Raw genomic sequence first — 9,430 nt, forward strand, 5'->3', positions numbered from 1 at the left:
GTGTCAGACTGGAGTTCGAGTCCCGCTCAAACTCTTTAGTTCCTAGGTCGTCAGACTAGAGTTCGAGTCTCGCTCAAAGTCGTTAGTTTCTTTGGTCGCTGTAACCTCACAATCCTTGTGAGCTGAGGATGGCGGGTTTGGGGGAGCTAGAGGTCTACCTGCTGAGTCATCACCAGCCATTACCTGGTCCTCCTTGGTCCTAGCTTATGGAGAGGGGGGCTTGGGAGCAGATCATATGTATTTATGGTCAGTCTCTAGGGCATTGTTTATCTTGATAGGGCAATGTCACTTTCCTTTGATTCTGCCATTCATGAGCAACCTTTAAACTACAAAATTCTACTCAATGTGAGTGCTTCATAGTGGTATAAAGAAAAGTTTATTTCAGAACTTAAAATGTTAGAGTACTGTGAGTTGACATAAAAATAATATTTAAAACATTAATAATTTTGATGACTTTAATAATATCGATAATAATAATTCTAATAATGATAATAAATCTAATAATAATTATAATTCTAATGATATTATTTCTTATGTTTTTTAATGATAACAGTAATTTTAATGATTTTGAGAAAATTTTTGATCATAAAAATTAAAAAAAAAAAACCCACACAAGAATTAGAAGGAATTTTGAATAAGATAAAATAATTTCTCATAAAAATTCTGAACAAACTAAAAAATAAGAATTAGATGGGATTCTAATATGAGAAAATGATTTCTCACCAAAAAATCAGAACAAAATAAAAAACCAGAATTAGAGAGAATTTCTGAGAAAAATGTTTCTCACAAAAATTCTGAACAAAAGAAACACCACAGGAATTAGAGAGAATTTCGATTATGATCAAATGATTTCTCCTAGAAATTCTGAATAAAATAAAAGCAAGAATTAGAAGGAATTTCCAATAAGATAATATAATTACTCATAAAACTTTAAAACAAAGATGTTAGAAAGAAATAAAAACGAAACGCAATATTTTCTAAATACCTCCTTTTTTTTCAGGAGAAATTCGAAGCGTAGGGGATTTTAGTCTTCAAAGATTCTAAGTTATGAGACTGTAAATTCCTTTTTGAAAGCTTACTGTTGCAATTCACGCTTTTATTGTGAAATATAGACTGCAGTTATGTCACGGGTACATGGATAAAACAGGAAAATATTTTTAAACTGGAATATACACTGTTAAAGATTTCCGTTATAAAAAAAGATAAAAATCCTGGAATAAATTTTACCAGATATTTATCATTTTTAAACTCGGACATATTGATGTTAAGGATCGATATTACAGTCACCAACCCGTAAAAATAGTTTCTTCTGCGATGATTTTTTAGTTTTTATTTTTTTTTTCATTTTCGATTTTTTCGAGGAAATAGAAATCTTGTCTCTATCAATTTCTAATAATTTCTTCAAGTTTTTTTTTTATTATTAAAGTATTGTATAAAGAATAATAAGGACGTTTATAAAACTAGTTTCTTCTGTGGTGAATTTTTTAGTTTTTTCTAATTTTTATTTTTCAAGGGGAGAGAGAGAGAGAGAGAGAGAGAGAGAGAGAGAGGAGAGAGAGAGAGAGAGAGAGAGAGAGAGAGAGAGAGAGAGAGGAGAGAGAGAGAGAGTAAGGTAAAAAATACGGTCGCCTGTATTTTACCGAAGTAAAATACAGGGTTAGAATTCCTCTTGCTTGAGGGTACACTCGGGCACACTATTCTATCTTATTTCTCTTCTTCTTGTTTTGTTAAAGTATTTATAGTTTATATAGAAAATGTTTATTTTGGTGGTGTTGTTGTTCTTAAAAATATTTTATTTTTCCTTGTTTCACTTCCTCACTGGGCTACTTTTCCCTGTTGGAGCCCTTGGGCTTATAGCATCTTGCTTTTACAACTAGGGTTCTAACTTAGCTAATAATAATAATACTAATACTAATAATAATAATAATAATAATAATAATAATAATAATATTAATAATAATAATAATAATAATAATAATAATAATAATAATAATAATAATAATAATAATACGGCTGAGAACAGTATATTTTTGCGGAGAATTTCCAATTAATACCTAACTAAATAACTACTTCCAACCAAAAAAAAAATGTAATGAAATTGAACAAATAAACAAAAGATATACAAAAATATTCCACTGTTTTAATAATTATTTATTAACCCAAAAAATGTTAAAAAAGATTATAATAAAAAAAAAAATGGTATATTTTTGCAGAGAATTTCCAATTTATAACTAACTAAATAACTACTTCCAACCAAAAAAAAAAAAAGTAATGAAATTGAATAAACAAAAGAGATAAGAATTATTCCACTGGTTTAATAATTATTTATTAACCAAAAAATATTAAAAAAGATTATAATAAAAAATAAAAAAATTGGGTATATTTTTGCGGAGAATTTTCCAATTAATAACCAACTAAATAACTACTTCCAACCAAAAAAAAAGTAATGAAATTAAACAAACAAGCAAAAGAGATAAAAATTATTCCCCTGGTTTAATCATTATTTATTAACCAAAAAAATAAAAAATAAATTAAAAAAAAAATTATAATAGAAAATAAAAAAAATCTAAAATACAAGTTATAGAAGTAACTCCCAATTGGCAGCGTACATTCAGAGCGAGCGTGATTTTGGGGCCCCCGAAGAGCTTAAGTAATGGGGTCATAAATTTCGTTTTGACAGCTCGGTCTTGCAATTCCCGCCTTTATTGTGAAATATTGACTGCAGGTACACGCGAGGACCCGGGGATATATTCGGAACTACGATATGCCAGTATTTTTTATCGTTTGGTTATTGGGCGCATATAAAAATATTTTTTCCTGGGGGGATTTTTTTTTTGTTTTTTTTTTTTGTACGCTTACAAAAGTACCTTTTTCTTTCGTGTTAAGTAAATAATCTTGAATTTACAAAAGAAGTTCAAATTTAATTACTAAAGAAAATCTCTCTCTCTCTCTCTCTCTCTCTCTCTCTCTCTCTCTCTCTCTCTCTCTCTCTCTCTCTCTATATATATATATATATATATATATATATATATATATATATATGTCTTACTTATAACTGTAATCAAACAGTTTAACATGTTTTTTCAAAAAGGCCCATAAAAGAAACACAGGAAATATGAATAAATCACGCTATATTTCGGTCAATAAACATCGACCCTCTTCAGGATGTAAAGTAAAAAACTTTACATCCTGAAGAGGGTCGATGTTTATTGACCGAAATATAGTGTGATTTATTCATATTTCCTGTGTTTCTTTTATGGGCCTTTTTGAAAATATATATATATATATATGTATATATATACATATATATATATGTATATAATATATATATATATATATATATATATATATATACACATATATATATATATACATATATATATATATATATATATATATATATATATTATATATACATTACATATATATATATATACACACACACACACACATATATATATATATATATATATATATATATATATATATATATATATATAAACACCAGCGCGGCTTGGAAGGAAACTTGATTAATACCGATACATAGATTACAGCAACAACAAATGCAGCCGTTTCTAGTCCCCTACAGGACAAAGGCCTCAGATATGTCTTTACTCATGTCTGGGGTATGGCCAGTTTTCATAACAACACTAGCCACTGCGTATTTGTGATGATGTGAGACTTGTCCGATCGCTCACAGCAAACCAACCTACTATGGGTGTCCTTGACTAGTACAGCTTTGATGATCATGGCGATACGCAAACCCTTTCACCACGTTAAAGTATCCACACCCAAAAAGGGGACAGATATTACAGGTCACTAGAAATCATCATCATCATCATCATTATCATCTCCCCCTACGCCTCTTATTATTATTATTATTATTATTATTATTATTATTATTATTATTATTATTATTACTTGCTAAGATACAACCCTAGTTGGAAAAACAGGATGCTATAAGCCCGGGGGCTCCTACAGGAAAATAGCCCAGTGAGGAAAGGAAACAAGGAAATAAGAGGGAGCAATTAACAATTAAAATTAAATATTTTAAGAACAGTATCAATATTAAAATAGATTATTTCCTTATATAAAATATGAAAATCTTTAACAAAACAAGAGGAAGAAGATTAGATAGAACAGTGTGCCCGAGTGTACCCTCAAGCAACAGAATTCTAATCCAAGACAGTGGAAAGACCATGGTAGAGAGGCTATGGTAATACCCAAGACTAGAGAACAATGGTTAGATTTTGGAGTTTCCTTCCCCTAGAAGAGCTGCTTACCATAGCTAAAGAGTCTCTTCTACCCTTACCAAGAGGAAAATGGCCACTGAACATGTACAATGCAGTAGTTAAACCCCGTGGGTGAAGAAGAATTGCTTGGTAATCTCAGTGTTGTCAGATGTATTGATGCGAAGGGCCTCGGTTAGCTTTCGAAAGTCTTCTCCCACTGGACATAGCTGGATAGAAAAATGTCTTTAAATCATAGACCATTCGAATGTTAGACTAACCTTCCACTGTCTTTAAAGCCGAACGAAATCATCATCATCATCACCATCATCATCATCATCATCATCACCTCCTCCTACACCTATTGACGCAAAGGGCCTCGGTTAGATTTCCCCAGACGTCTCTCACTAGAAATAGCTGGAGAAAAATGTCTTCAAACTGCAGACCATTCGAATGTTACACTAACCTTCCACTGCCTTGGAAGTCAAACGAAATCATCATCATCATCATCAATCATCATCATCTCCTCCTACGCCTATTGACACAAAGGGCCTCGGATAGATTTCCCCAGTCATCTCTCACTAGAAATAGCTGGGAAAAAAATGTCTTCAAACTGCAGACCATTCAAATGTTACACTAACCTTCCACTGCCTTGGAAGTCGAACGAAATCACCACCATCATCATCATCATCATTATCATCACCCTTTAACTCCTCCTACGCCTATTGACGCAAAGGGCCTCGGTTAGATTTCCCCAGTCATCTCTCACTAGAAATAGCTTGGAGAAAAATGTCTTCAAACTACAGACCATTCGAATGTCACACTAACCTTCCACTGCTTGGAAGTCAAACGAAATCATCATCATCCTTATCATCATCATCATCATCATCTCCCTCCTACGACTATTGACGCAAAGGGCCTCGGTTAGATTTCACTAGTCGTCTCTCACTAGAAATAGCTGGAGAAAAATGTCTTCAAACTACAGACCATTCGAATGTTACACTAACCTTCCAGTGCCTTGGAAGTCGAACGTAATCATCATCATCATCATCACCTCCTCCTACGCCTATTGACGCAAAGGGGCCTCGGTTAGATTTCCCTAGTCATTTCTCACTACAATAGCTTGGAGAAAAATGTCTTCAAACTGCAGACCATTCGAATGTTACACTAACCTTCCACTGCCTTGAAAGTCGAACGAAATCATCATCATCATCATCATCATCCCCTACGCCTATTGACGCAAAGGGCCTCGGTTAGATTTTCCCTGCCGCTCTCACTAGAAATAGCTGGAGAAAAAATGTCTTCAAACTACAGACCATTCGAATGTTACACTAACCTTCCACTGCCTTGAAAGTCGAACGAAATCACCATCATCATCATCATCATCTCCTCCTACGCCTATTGACGCAAAGGGCCTCGGTTAGATTTCGCTAGTCATCTCTCACTAGAAATAGCTTGGATAAAAATGTCTTCAAAACTGCAGACCATTCGAATGTTATACTAAGCTTCCACTGCCTTGAAAGTCGAACTAAATCACCACCATCATCATCATCATCTTCATTTTCATCTCCTCCTACACCTATTGACGCAAAGGGCCTCGGTTAGATTTCCCCAGTCATCTCTCACCAGAAATAGCTGGAGAAAAATGTCTTCAAAACTGCAGACCATTCGAATGTTACACAAACCTTCCACTGCCTTGAAAGTCGAACGAAATCATCTGGAAACGAGCGATATGACCCGAAAGGTCAGTCAGGAGCTTCGACCACCCTCAGGATTCTGCTCCGTGAATTTTATGTCCTCGTCCACGATGGGGAGTTATGAGGAGGGAATCCTGAGTGACATATCATTAAATCCCTGTCTAGTGCAGTGATGGCTCCTTTGATATATGCGTGTGGTCTCCTTTTTTGGAGGATTTATCTCCTGTCCCTTGCTGTGAAAATTACTGCATATGATTCTCAAGGGTTTTTTAATGGTCTTCCCTTGTGAGATTTGATAGTATATTTGGAAATAGATGTTGGAGAAGTTTTTCTCATCATGATTGGAAAACTCTAATACAAATAATAATAATGATTATTATTATTATTATTATTATTATTATTATTATTATTATTATTATTATTATTATTAATAATTAAATGATTAAATAATAATAATAATAATAATAGTAAAAATAATAATAGTAATAATGATAATAATGATAATAATAATAATAATAATAATAATAATAATAATAATAATAATAATAATAACCTAAATATTCCTTTGTATTTTCGATCTATGATCTGCAAGCATTTCTGAAATAGATTAATTGTATCATAGGTTTCTTAGATTTCGGATTTCACTTCTAAGGAGATTTAGAAACTTTTAGAAGGGAAATATAATGTATTTTGAGTACTGTTTACTTGGTGCAGCGATAAATAGATTTTGATATTCATTACATTTGATTTCGATGCTTATGACGGTGTATTCATTCTAAAATGTATATATGCAATAATATAGTTCTAATTTTTTTCTCATACAGACACACAGACACATGTAAACATGCATGCGAGCACAGGCACATACACGCATGTATATATATATATATATATATTATATATATATATACTATATATATATATAGTATGGATATATACAGTATACATATATATATATATATATATATATATATATACATATATATACATATATATATATATATATATATATATATATATATATATATATATATATACTGTATATATATATACAATATATATGTATATATATATATATATATATATATATATAGTATATATATATATATATATATATATTATATATATACAGTATGTATGTATATATATATATATGTATGAATATATTTGTATATATGTATACTACTTTATATATATATATATATTATATATATATATATATGTATATGTGTGTGTGTGTGTGTGTCTGTTTCTGGATACCTTAACGTGGTGAAAAGGTTTGCTTATCACCATGAATAGCAAAGCGGTCAGGGCCAGCAATTACTTGTTTGGTTTGCTATGAGTGACCAGAAAAAAAGTCTCCCACCATCACCAAACTGCACTGGCCAGCGTGGTGACGAAAAGTGGCCAAACCTTAGACATGAATAATGACATGTGTAAGGCCATTAATTACCTCCGCCAACGAAGTTTGAAGGAGGTTATGTTTTACCCCCCTGTTTGTGTGTTTGCGTGTCTGTGTGTTTGTGCGTGTGCGTGTTTGTTTGTGAACAGCTTCATGGCCTAATTGTAATCGTAATGAAAATTGCATGGATTAACTGTTATGTAAAAAGCTGGCAAAACTTTGAAAGGTCAAGGTCAAAAGTCAAGGTTATGGTCAAGCAAAATGCCCAAATCACGTAATCAGTCATAAATTTGAACATTGATGTCCCAGAGATTTCAAACTTGGTTCATAATTGAGAGTATGAAAATCCATGCCAATATAATACATGCTAAGGTCAAAGGTCAAGGTTATGGTCAAGCAAAATGTCCAATTCACGTATTCAGCCATAAGGTTGGACTTCGTTGTCACAGGGACTTCAAACTTGGTTCATATTTGAGTGTATGTAAATCCATGTTAATTGATATATGTTAAAGTCGAAGGTCAAGGTCAAAGTCGAGCAAAAGGTCGAGAAATAATTACTTGCTAAGCTACAACCCTAGTCGGAAAAGCAGGATGCTATAAGTCCAGGGGCTCCAACAAGGAAAACATCCCAGTGAGGAAAGGAAACAAGGAAAAAACTAAATATCTTAAGAACAGTAACAACATTAAAATAAATATTTCTTAGATAAAATATAAAAATACTTCAAACAAAACAAGAGGAAGAGAAATAAAATAGAATAGTGTGCCCGAGTTTACCCTCAAGCAAGAGAACTCTAACACAAGACAGTGGAAGACCATGGTACAGAGGCTATGGCACTACTCAAGACTAGAGAACAATAGTTTGATTTTGGAGTTTCCTTCTCTTAGAAGAGTTGTTCTTGTTATCGTGTCTATGTTTAGCTTGTACCAACCGTGTGTCACACGATCGTACATAATTCATTTTGTATATATTATGCTTGTATCTTCGCTCTTCCCTCGCACTGAAAAGAACCAGAATAAACATGTCTAACGTTTCTCCTATGTAACATTGTCTGTTTCTGGAACATGTAATTTCCTGTTGCCTTGAGGTTTTATTTATAAAGGAGAGTGTTCTATAATAATTTATAACTCAGTTGCTTTCACACTGCCTTTGAGTTCACAACCTTCTCTCGGCCCGTCACAAGTTGTTGAATAACACTGAGGACGCTTTAAGAAAAAGAGATAAAATGAAAATGAAGAAATAGCTTCCACTATTCCATGATAAACAACTACTTTCACTCGTTCTCTGCAACAAACTCTTATCTTGGTCTTGCAGACCTGCTAATCCTCCAGCACTATTTCAGCAAAGCTCTGTCGGGAACTTATCTTCCTTAGTTGTGAATTAGCATTTTTCTTATCTTTCTTTTCCGCTCCTTTTGGATTGGTCTAAACAGATCGTCATCATTTTAAAGTTGTGGTACATTACTTAAATGTTTATTAGTGTTTGGTCTGTTTGAATAGAATAAGTTAATCTAAAGATACTTACGTAAGTTGTGTTCAGTGGATTCATTTTAAACATTTACCACATTCAAAGATAAGTGATCAGAGAGCAATTTGTCTATCTATCTATCTATATCTATCTATCTATCTATATATATATATATATATATATATGTGTGTGTGTGTGTGTGTGTGTTTCTGTGTGTATACGTACACGTCTATACACACACATATATATATATATATATATATATATATATATATACACATATATATACATACACACACACACACACACATATATATATATATATATATATATATATATACTGTATATATACGAACTACTAAGAGAGAGAGGAGAGAGAGAGAGAGAGAGAGAGAGAGAGAGAGAGAGAGAGAGAGAGAGAGAGAGAGAGAGAGATATAAAAAAATCGCCACCAAACCATTCCAACAAAACCTTAACATTTCTTATAATTCGTCCACGTACCAATATGATATTCTCACCGATTTCGCACCCCCGGTCTCCATCTGATGTCATCGACACCTCCATTCCTATTTATTGGAATACACTTGAACATTACTATATACATGAAGCTGAAATCAGTCCGAGAATGACGTGTGGT

Source organism: Palaemon carinicauda, chromosome 8 (assembly GCF_036898095.1).
Source record: "Palaemon carinicauda isolate YSFRI2023 chromosome 8, ASM3689809v2, whole genome shotgun sequence".
NCBI classification, from domain to species: domain Eukaryota; kingdom Metazoa; phylum Arthropoda; class Malacostraca; order Decapoda; family Palaemonidae; genus Palaemon; species Palaemon carinicauda.